This window comes from Phymastichus coffea, unplaced genomic scaffold (genome assembly GCF_024137745.1).
Source record: "Phymastichus coffea isolate CEN01 unplaced genomic scaffold, Cenicafe_Pcof_1.1 PCOF00064, whole genome shotgun sequence".
Lineage (NCBI taxonomy): Eukaryota > Metazoa > Arthropoda > Insecta > Hymenoptera > Eulophidae > Phymastichus > Phymastichus coffea.
Window position 1 is genome coordinate 1,427,501 of NW_026706875.1, and position 10,000 is coordinate 1,437,500.

The 10,000-nt window shown below is 52.8% G+C and overlaps 1 pseudogene; it reads right to left on the reverse strand.

The window, feature by feature from the left end:
• Positions 1 to 9,795: 9,795 nt before the first annotated feature.
• Positions 9,796 to 10,000, reverse strand: part of LOC131667334 (large subunit ribosomal RNA) — a 2,795-nt pseudogene continuing 2,590 nt past the window's right edge.

A 10,000-nucleotide genomic window follows, 5' to 3' on the forward strand; every position in this document is an offset into this window, starting at 1 on the left:
AGAGCTCGTGCCGCCTTCTGCCTGCTACATCTATCGATGAGGTGAGAGAGGCTCTGTCTCTGAGTGGCCCATTCAGGGCAACGGAGAAGGTGGTGCCAAACTGAATCCCTTCCGCCACATTCGCATGTGCCTCGCGCGGCAAGTTTAAAGTCTTCCAGGTATGTCTGGAAGTTGCCGTGGCCAGTGAGGATTTGCGAGCTGTAGTAGCCTGGGGCGATCCAGTTTTTAGCTAGTCTTTTGCGTACATCTTGGAAGAAGATGTACGTGTCTCTACCATTGCTAGATGAGTCCCATCTATTTTGCCACATGGTGAGAGCTTCCTCTTCAATTTTCGCGACCGCGGCCTCCCTTTCCGATTTAAGACTAAGTGGAGCTAAAATTTCTAGTTTCCCGATCCTGGCGTTCTTTCCTAGTTTTATTTGGTGGCAGGCCAGTCTCTTTTTTAAGAGAATGTCAAAAGGCATGACTCCTGCCAAAACTCCTACAGCATCTAGGGAGGTTGTGCTGTAGGCCCTAGTTATTCTGACGAGGGCTGATCTCTGTGCAGAGTTGAGCACATCTGTTTGCTCTTTTTTATTAGTAATGAGATCAGCCCACGCAGCTGCCGCGTATGCTAAAGTGGGGGTAAAGACTCCTCTATAGATGATGGAGAGAGTTTTGAAGTTGAGGCCCCAAGTGGTTCCTCCGCATCTCCTCAAGTTTTCAAACAGGTCGGAGACCTTGTTTTTGAGGTATGTGCAGTGGGGGGTGATTTTAAAACCTTTTCCGAAGTGAACGCCAAGATATCTAACGCTTTGTTTAAATTTTATGTTTCCTGATCCTAGTCTGATGCATGGGTCGCGACTTGGCCACTTATTCTTTTCTACGCGAACTACCTGCCTACTTTCTTCTGCTGATTGTTCGTTCCTAACTTCCGTCCGAGCACTATTTGGGGCCTTGTCAATGTCCAGAGCCTTCAGGAAAATTCCCTCAGTTTTCTGTTCATTGATCTGTAATTTGGCCAATTTGCACCATTTGGTGATTGTGTCAACTACGGATTTCCCGAGGGTTTCTAGGTCCTTTCTGCTCGGGGCGCATAGCAGGGTCGATAGATCGTCTGCAAAAGCGACGAACATCGATCCCAGGACTTCCTCGAGGGAGTGGAGAAGAAAGTCGAATCCTATAACCCACCCGAAGGGTCCGATAACGGATCCTTGGGCGCATCCTTTTTCGGACAGTACGGAGGTTTGGCCACTACCCCATGACAGGGTAATGATCCTGTCTTGAAAATAGCTAAGGAGGACCCTGTAGATGTTCTTTGCGCATCCTTTATCTTTGAGTCCTTTGAGCATTATCGGACGCCAGATATTGTCGAATGCGCCGGTCACATCGAAGTTGAGGGCAGCGACGAGTTTGTGAGGGGATGTTTTCACAGCCTCGCGGAGTGCTAGGATGGCATCCTCGCATGACCGATTCGGTAAGAAGCCGAATTGACGGTCGGAGATTTTGCCTTCAGCTAGCATTTTGGGCATGAATCTGTTGCATAGCAATTTTTCAAAGAGTTTGCCTTGAACAGAGAGAAGAGTAATCATCCTGTATGATTTTGGATCTTTTGCATCCTTGCCCTGGCCCTTCGGGATGGCTCTTACGAGTCCCACCTTCCAGGTTTTGGGGAAGACGCCGTGCTCAAGACAACCATTGAAGAGCCTAGTGAATTCGCCGGAGATGACATGCACGGCTCGTTTGAGGACACTGACCTCTATTAGGTCTGTGCCTGGGGTTTTGTTATTTTTGAATCTTCTGACCGAATTGATGACTTCTCGTGGCACGAAGGCCTGAGTATCATCTGTGTCAGGTGGAGTTTCCACTTCGGTTCGAATGTTGGATTGTTCAGGGGTGTCATCTTCTATTCTATCGGCCGGGAAGTGCACCGCGAGGAGCCTGCTGGCTGTTTGCTCCATGTCGAGCGTGAAACCGTCGTCACACCGGAGTGCGCTAATCGCCCTCTCATTCGTCATTTTTCCGGCCTGGAGCTTGTATACGGTTCCCCAGGGATTCGAATTTCCGTGCGATGTGACGTAGTTTCTCCAGCATTCATTCCTGGCCTTTCTCACGGCGCGAGAGTACTTACGCAAGAGGGCGCTGTACTTCCCGCGCGCTTGTGGGTGGCATGCAGGATTCGCTTTCAACAGCCCCTGGCACGCACGCCTAGCTCGGTAGGCCTCACGCTTCAACCTATTTAAGTCTTTTGTCCACCATGGGTTGGACTTTCTAAACCTAGTTTTCCTTGGCATGGTTAACTCACAGGTTTCAGTAAGTACCTGAGTGAGTGTGTTTGCCATGTGCTCCACTTCTTCCGGGTTCGTCAGCGCAAGGTTCGCCAGCTTTGCGAGTCGAAGGCTCTTCAGTTCAGTGTCGAACTGGTCCCAATTCGCTTTGAGCGTATTGAAACGTGTTGGACCCATTTCTGCGAGCCCGACCTCGGTAGCCGGAGAGTCGAGCGTGAATATGACGGCTTTGTGGGCACTTTTGAATTCAGAATCTAGTAACCTCCATTGGTGAATGGACGAGGCCATCTGCCCAGTGGACAAGGTTACATCTATGTACGAAATTTTGGGTCCCTTTTGGAATGTGGGAAGATCATTCCTGTTATTTGCAATGTGGAGTTTGTGTTGGCGAATGAAGTCGGCCAATTTTTCTCCGTTTTTCCATCGCAATCGGGACATGTCGGGGATACGTGGGCTCCAGGAGTTCCACTCTGCGTTGGTGTCAATACCAAGCAGGACGCGTTTCCCTCTCAGCGTGAAGAGCACCATTTCGAGGTGGCTGAGGTGCTTCTCGATTGGTTCACTGTATTGGAAATATGCCGATACAGCGAAGAAGGAGAAGCCAGGGGTCTTAATCTCTGCGCACGCGCAGTGCGTATTACTAAGCTGTTCTATGTAGAGGATCGCGAAATTGGGGTTTGCCACGCCTACTGCTGCCCATGGTTTTTCTGTTCTAGTTGCTACTAGCCTAATCGTTCTGCCTATGTCTGTAAAGAAATACTCCCCCCGGTTTAATTTATTGTAAGGCTCCTGAAGTAGGACTACATCAGGTTTGAGCCTGTTTACGCTTTCTCGCAGCTCACCACTGACAGTTTGGTCTCTGTCCATGTTGAGCTGCAAGACCCTAATTCCTGTCTTTGTTCGAGGAGAAGTTCCGGAGGTGGGGCTCTCTCCTGACGGGTTGCCTATAGTTCGCGCGCAGATGTCTACGAGTCGGATGCGGACGATTTTCGGGCAAAGTGGGTGGATGCCGTCGACCCGAGCCGACGGGCCACAGGCCGCAGGGACGCGAATTGGGGGACGCTCAAGTTCGCCGTCCGATGTCTGGGGCCGGTTAGCAGTACAGCTCGGGTCGAGGACAGAGCCTTCGGCGATCCTCCTCGTAGCATTTGACCACACACCAGCCGAGAGGTCCACCGATGTGCAGCTGCAGTCACATAATGACGACGCCTGCGGGCCCGCTTTCTCACCCTGACCAGCCGCCGGGACCTGAGCATCCGAGACTCTGGTCCGGTAACGTTTTTTTGTGTTAATTGGTAGATAGGGACAGATGTCGATGTCATTTTTACGTGCGGTACCTGGCTTTCGCCTTCACCCGCACGGCACGCCTACGTGCGTAACGGGGCTGGGATACGCCCAGCCAGCGCGAGCCGAGGAGTGCGCGTTCACTCCCCGACTCTACCGATTCCCTTGAGGGAGGGCAAGTCCCCCAAGGACCCTCGGTGGGGGCCGGGACCCATCTAAATCCCTAACGGCTAAGCGGGCCGCTCCCCGAGTTGAGACCGCAACTCACACGTCGCAGCGCGAACAGGTTCCGATCGCCGATGGTGCTTTCGCACCCGAAGCGACCTTCACCTGCCCGCTACTGCTACCCCGCGATATGGGGTCGTAACCACTGCCACCACGAGTCCAACCCAGCGACCGGGACGGAGGAGAAAAACTCCCCCGCGGGCCCCCGGTCTCCCGTGGTACCGTTTATACTCAGGTACGAGTCCCGGTAGAGGGCCTTGCCGCCCTCGGCACCGGTCAGCCAGCTCGGGTTCGCGGGTTCGCCAAACCCGAAGATCAGTAGAAACCTTCCCCGCTTGCGCGAAGTCGGCGTCCACCGATCCCCCTGCGATTTTAGTTTCCCCACCCCTTTCCCTCCCACCCCTTACCTTTCTCTACCCGTCCACATTCATCCTTCCTCTTCCCTTCTCATTCTTTCCATTACGCTTTTCCTCATCCTAAACGCCTTCTCCGCAAACTGACACATCTTTTCATAGCACTCCTTCTTCTTCAGCACCCCACTCACATCCCATCTTCCCTCTCTCCACACTACATTCATCCCCTCCAAATCTCTAAACCCTACATACAAATCACACTCACACAGTACATGCACCCAGTCCTCATTTTCATTCCCACACACACACGCGGGGGACCCAACGAGATTCCTTTCATAAAGGAACCCGCTGAGGCTCCCGTGACCAGTCAGGATATAAGTCGCCCTCAGACTCGGGTCGAATCCTTTCGCCCCGACCGAGAACGACACATCCCTGATCCATTCATACAATACACGCCCCTTTACACTTCTGTCCCATCTCTCCTGCCATCTTTCCATCACCTTTCCTTCCACGAGTTTTCTAACCTCTTCCATCCCGAGTCCTTCCACCTGCTCACTCGTTGCCAGATCCCCTTCTCCCAACTGTAATCCTTTCCTCACCTTGTACATCGTTATCCTCTTCCTACACTCCAAGTCCCACGGAGGCGATCCAAATAGGACCTGCATGGCCTCCGTGGAGACCGTCCTGCAAGCCCGAGTACAGGCGTACAGGACCTTCCTCTGGCAACGAATGAGCTCCTCCCTGATTCCCTTCCATTCCAACACTTCTTCCCATGCACTCACACCATACATAACTGCCGGCTCTACCAAACCCTTCACCATTATCTTTAATACCCTTTTCCTCAACCCCCATTCCTTCCTCGTTACTCTCCTCAGCTTACCCATAGTTCCTATCACCTTCTCCCTCAATCCCCTCACATGCACTTTAAAGTCCATTCCCACTCCCATTTTCACCCCCAAGTATTTCACCTCATCCACAAACTTCACCATTCTGTCTACTTCTTCTCCTCCCTGCCCAGTCCTAACATGTATCCTCCTGTTTCGCATCTTTAGCCCCCCCTTCAGCACCATGGCCACTGTCTTCGCGTCCGACACTTCTACTCCTGCTTTTCCTCCCCATTCATGCACCACCACCATCTTACGCCTCGCCCATTCCTCCACTTCTCCTCTGGTACTACCCTCCACTATGAGCAGAAGGTCGTCCGCAAAGGCCAGGTCCACGGCGCTGAATTTCCTTCCATCTCCCTCTTCCTGCCCCCTCTCCAATTCATCCCTCTGCCTCTCCTCGTTCATTTCCCTCAACTTCTCCATCAACTCATTCATACAAACATTCCATATGAAGGGGCCCGCAATCGACCCTTGCGGCGCTCCCTTCTCCAGCCCTCTCATCACCTCATCCATACCATTCCCCATCCATACTACTCTATCCCTGAAATAATCCCCCCATAATCTAAGATCCCACCCTTTACACCCCATTTCTCTTATCTTTCCCAGCGCGTAATCCCATCTTATATTATCAAATGCCCCCCGGAAATCCACAAACACCCCACATACATACTGACATTCACTCTCACCCACCACCTCCTTCATTTTGTTCCACGCGTCATCCGTACTCTTTCCCTTCCTAAACCCAAATTGCATTTCATTCCATTTTCCTTCCATAATCTTCTCCATTCTTCCCACCATCATCCTCTCCAACACCTTTCCTAGCCCGCTTAAGAGGGACACCGGACGATACGAGCGGACTTCGGCCGGGTCCTTGTCCGGAGACTTGAGCAGCGGCACCACCCAAGCCTCCTTCCAAGGCCCGGGAAAGACCCCGTTCCTCAGACAATCCCCGTACATCTCCCTCATCTCCTTCTTCAATCCATCATAAGCTGCCTTCACCATCTCATTCGTTATCCCATCAATCCCCGGGGTCCTTCCCATCCTCATCTTTTCCACCGCGTTATCCAACTCCTGTTCATCGTAAATCGTCCCTTCTTCCTCGTCCCACTCCCATCCCCCGGCATCCCTATCCTCGCAGGCCGGAAAGAATTCCTCCAGCAAAGCCAGAGCGCTCTCCTCCCAGGTCCTCGTCCACCCCTTCTTTGCTCTCAACCCCGCCAATCCACTCTTCTCGTACTTTCCTAAACATATCCTATATATTTTCCCCCATGGATCCCGGTTTCCCTCCCTTCTCACTGTTTCCTGCCAGTCTCTATCTTTCTCATCCTTAATCTTATCCTTATATTTCCGCATGCAGTCTTTCCACTCTCTCCATTTGTTTCCGTCTACATCCCCTTCTCTCCTTCTCAGTCTTTGGTACTCTCTCCTCCTCCTCTTAGCCTCTTTCCTCAATTCCCCTAGCTCCTCAGTCCACCACGTCAGTCTTCTTTTCTTACTCTCCCCTTTCACTCTTTTCATGCATTCATCATTCATACTAGTTATCCATTCACTCAATATTGCAACTTTCCCGTTTACCTCCATATTCACGAAGTTATCCCACCCCGTCATTTCCGCTTTCTCCCTCAGTCCCTCCGCGTATCTGTCCCAATTGCACTTTCCCTGCCTCCACCTAATCCTCCTGTCCTTCCTTCCTATCTCCTCTCCCCTCCCGATTCTCACCCTCATATCTATTATTATGGGATTGTGGTCCCCTAGTGGCCATTCCTCCCTCACCTCCCAATCTATTATACACCCCTCCTCGGTCCCCACACTCAGTGTGACATCAATGTCACTCTGGCCGCGTGGGCCCGAGAAGGTGTACTGTTCTGTCGGGCAGTTTATGACCTCCAAATCTGACCGCATTAACCATTCCTCAACCACTTCCCCCCTCCTTGCAGCTCCTGTTCCCCTCTTTATCTCCTTGCTGTGCCACATCCATGATGTGGCATTCGCATCCATCCCGATCATTAACTTCTTGCCCCTCGCCACCTTCACCATCTCATCAATATATTCTAACCCTTCTTGCACACTTCCTTTCGGCCTCAAGTATACAGATCCCACATACATCTCCCCTCCCTCCCCTTTTACCCACACACATACCCCATCCCCCCACTTACACTCCTCTACCCGCATACATTCTATCCCCCCCCCTATCACACATATTGCACTAGTCCCATTTTTCCCTAAGTACACCCTTGCCCCCCCAGGCAAACCCCTCACGCAGCCACGCCAGACATACGGCTCCTGGAGGATGAGAATTTGTATCCCCGCCTCCAGGGCAAACTGTCCGAGGTCGCTCATCACTGCGTAGCTGCGCTGACAGTTCAGCTGGAGGAGCCTAACCCCCACCCATTCCCTTCCCTCTCTATCCATTATCCGTCCTATTCCTCGCCCATCTCAGTCTTACTTTGTATTCGGGGCACTCCCGCGACCTTATGGAGTGCTCCGCTGGTTCTCCCCTCTCCCTACATCTCCCACATTCCTCCTTCCCTTTACATTTTATTGCAACATGCCCTTCCCCCCCACATCTAAAACATACTACTCCCCTCTTGCATTGAAATGCCCGGTGGTCATACCCCAGGCATTTAAAGCATCTGTCCACCTCCTCGAACTCCTCACTCCTGTAGCTCCCTAATCCCAAATATATCCTTCCCTCCTTTACCACCTTATTCTTCCCTACCGCCGGGCACCTCACTATTATCCTTCCCGTCTTATCCTCCCTTCTCGCGATCCTCCTTACTACCTTCACCCTATTCCTAAAATCTTCCTCCGTTATTACTCCCTTCCAATTCTGCAGCCATAGCCCCTCTAACAACACCTCATCCTTTAGCTCCTTTTCTACCCCGTAGATAACAATCCTCGGGTCCCTCTTCCTTGGCGCCTCCACCTTCAGCCCGGCCTCCACCAGCCCCTGGTTACCCAGGAATCGACCCCTCTCCGCCTCACTCGGCACCTCTACCACCAGTCCTCCACCGGTTCTGGCGGGCCGAATCGATTTGATCCGAACCCCCATCGTCGGTGGCATTACCTCCACCATCCTCCTCTTCACCTCTCCACCTGTGAGTTCCTCCACATTTCCCTTCACCACCACCGCATAACTCCTTCCTCTACCTTCCTCCTCCTTTCCGCTCTTCACCCCTGTCCCCTCACTTTCCAGTCCACCCATTCTCTCCCTTCTTCTCTCCGGATCTCCAGAGTCCCAACCCCCTTCTTTCATCCTCTCCTCCAGTCCATCCACCTTCCTTTCGACGCCTTCCAGTGCCTCCTTCACCTCCCCCCATGCACGCCCCACCATTTTCACTAGCTCCTTCCCACTTTTCTCATACCCCCTCATCTCCCCTTCCACTTTCGCTTTCTCGACTATCAGTCCCTGTATTAATTCCTCGTATTTCACGCACTGCCCCATTACGCGATCCACCACCCATTTTGTGACCTTATTCGCATCCGTCAACAGGATGCTCCTAAGGTCCCGGGTAATGGACCGCATCTTGGTCAGCACGTCCTCCCTCGCTTCCTCCTCCTCCGCCTCTATCTTTCTCCTTTCCGCCTCCTTTACTCTCTCGCTCTTTCTGTCCACACTCCCCTCCTCCTCTCTCTTCCCCTCCCTAGTCCTACTCAATTCCCTATCCCCTGTATCCTTCTTTATGATCTTGGGCCCTTTCCTCAAGTCCTCACACACTATATAGATATCTTTGTTCCCTCCTTTGTTTCTGTCCATCATCCTCCTTTTCCCGAATATCTGCGAGGCCTCCCCCACTTCCATCCTCTCCTCCTCTTCCCTCTCTTCCTCCTTCCTGTTCTCCCTCCCAACTTCCTCCTCCGGTCTTCTCTCCGTATCCCTCCCTTCCCTCTCCCTCTTTTCCAATTCCTTCCCTTCTATTTCTCTCTTGTCCTCCTCCACTCTCTTCTTCTTCTCCTCCTCTATCTTCCTTCTTTTCTCTAGCGCCTCTGCTCTTTTCTTCTCTAGCTCCTTCTTCATCTTCTGTCTCTCCTTCTTCCCGACCTTTCTTCCTATCGTCTCTCTTTCTCCCTCCTTTCCCTTCGGAGAGCGGGATCTCGATCTCGCTCTCCTTTCCTCCTCCTTATAATCCCAAGACGAGACGGATGAACTCCTCTCCTCACTGCTCCCCTTCACAAACGCATTTTTGTGGGCTGGGTAACCCGATTTGTTGTGCAATTTTGACATACTTTCATTTTGGCTCGACATTTCATACTTAATTTGGCTTGATAGCCCTTGAACAACGGGGTAACCACGCCTCCCTCCCCCCCAGGACCCCCAACCTACTTCCACGCGGAGCTTACACGGTGCTTATCAATGGGAGTGGCCTCGGGGCCGGCAACCCGCTGCCTCCTAACGCTACCCGCCCGGGTGCCACCCGGAGCGCTTCGGACAACAGCGGTTTTTACACGCGTTGCTACGGGGCAGCCCGATCAAGTGGCGAACTTGACCCGGGCCCCGGTACTACCGCGCGGCCTGGGCTTGCACTCCCCTCCCTCCGAAAGGAGGGGCTCCCAGTTTCAGCCCTGTACCCTCTCCCATCGACTCACACCGCACCACTCCACGCTTCCGCAGGCCAGAGGTCCAAGGGGTTCGGTCAACGCTGCTCAAAGAGCAGGCCGCCCCGAAGCCCAAGGACCGCCCCACCAGGCGCCAGCTGATGGGGCCCCCCGTGATTAGCCTACCGAGCAAGTGAGCGTGCAAATACACCGCCCTCACTCGCCCGGCGTTTCCTCCTCAGCACGACGGAGACGTTCACGGTAGGTTTGCTGAGGGGTAGATAGGGACAGTGGGAATCTCGTTAATCCATTCATGCGCGTCACTAATTAGATGACGAGGCATTTGGCTACCTTAAGAGAGTCATAGTTACTCCCGCCGTTTACCCGCGCTTGCTTGAATTTCTTCACGTTGACATTCAGAGCACTGGGCAGAAATCACATTGCGTCA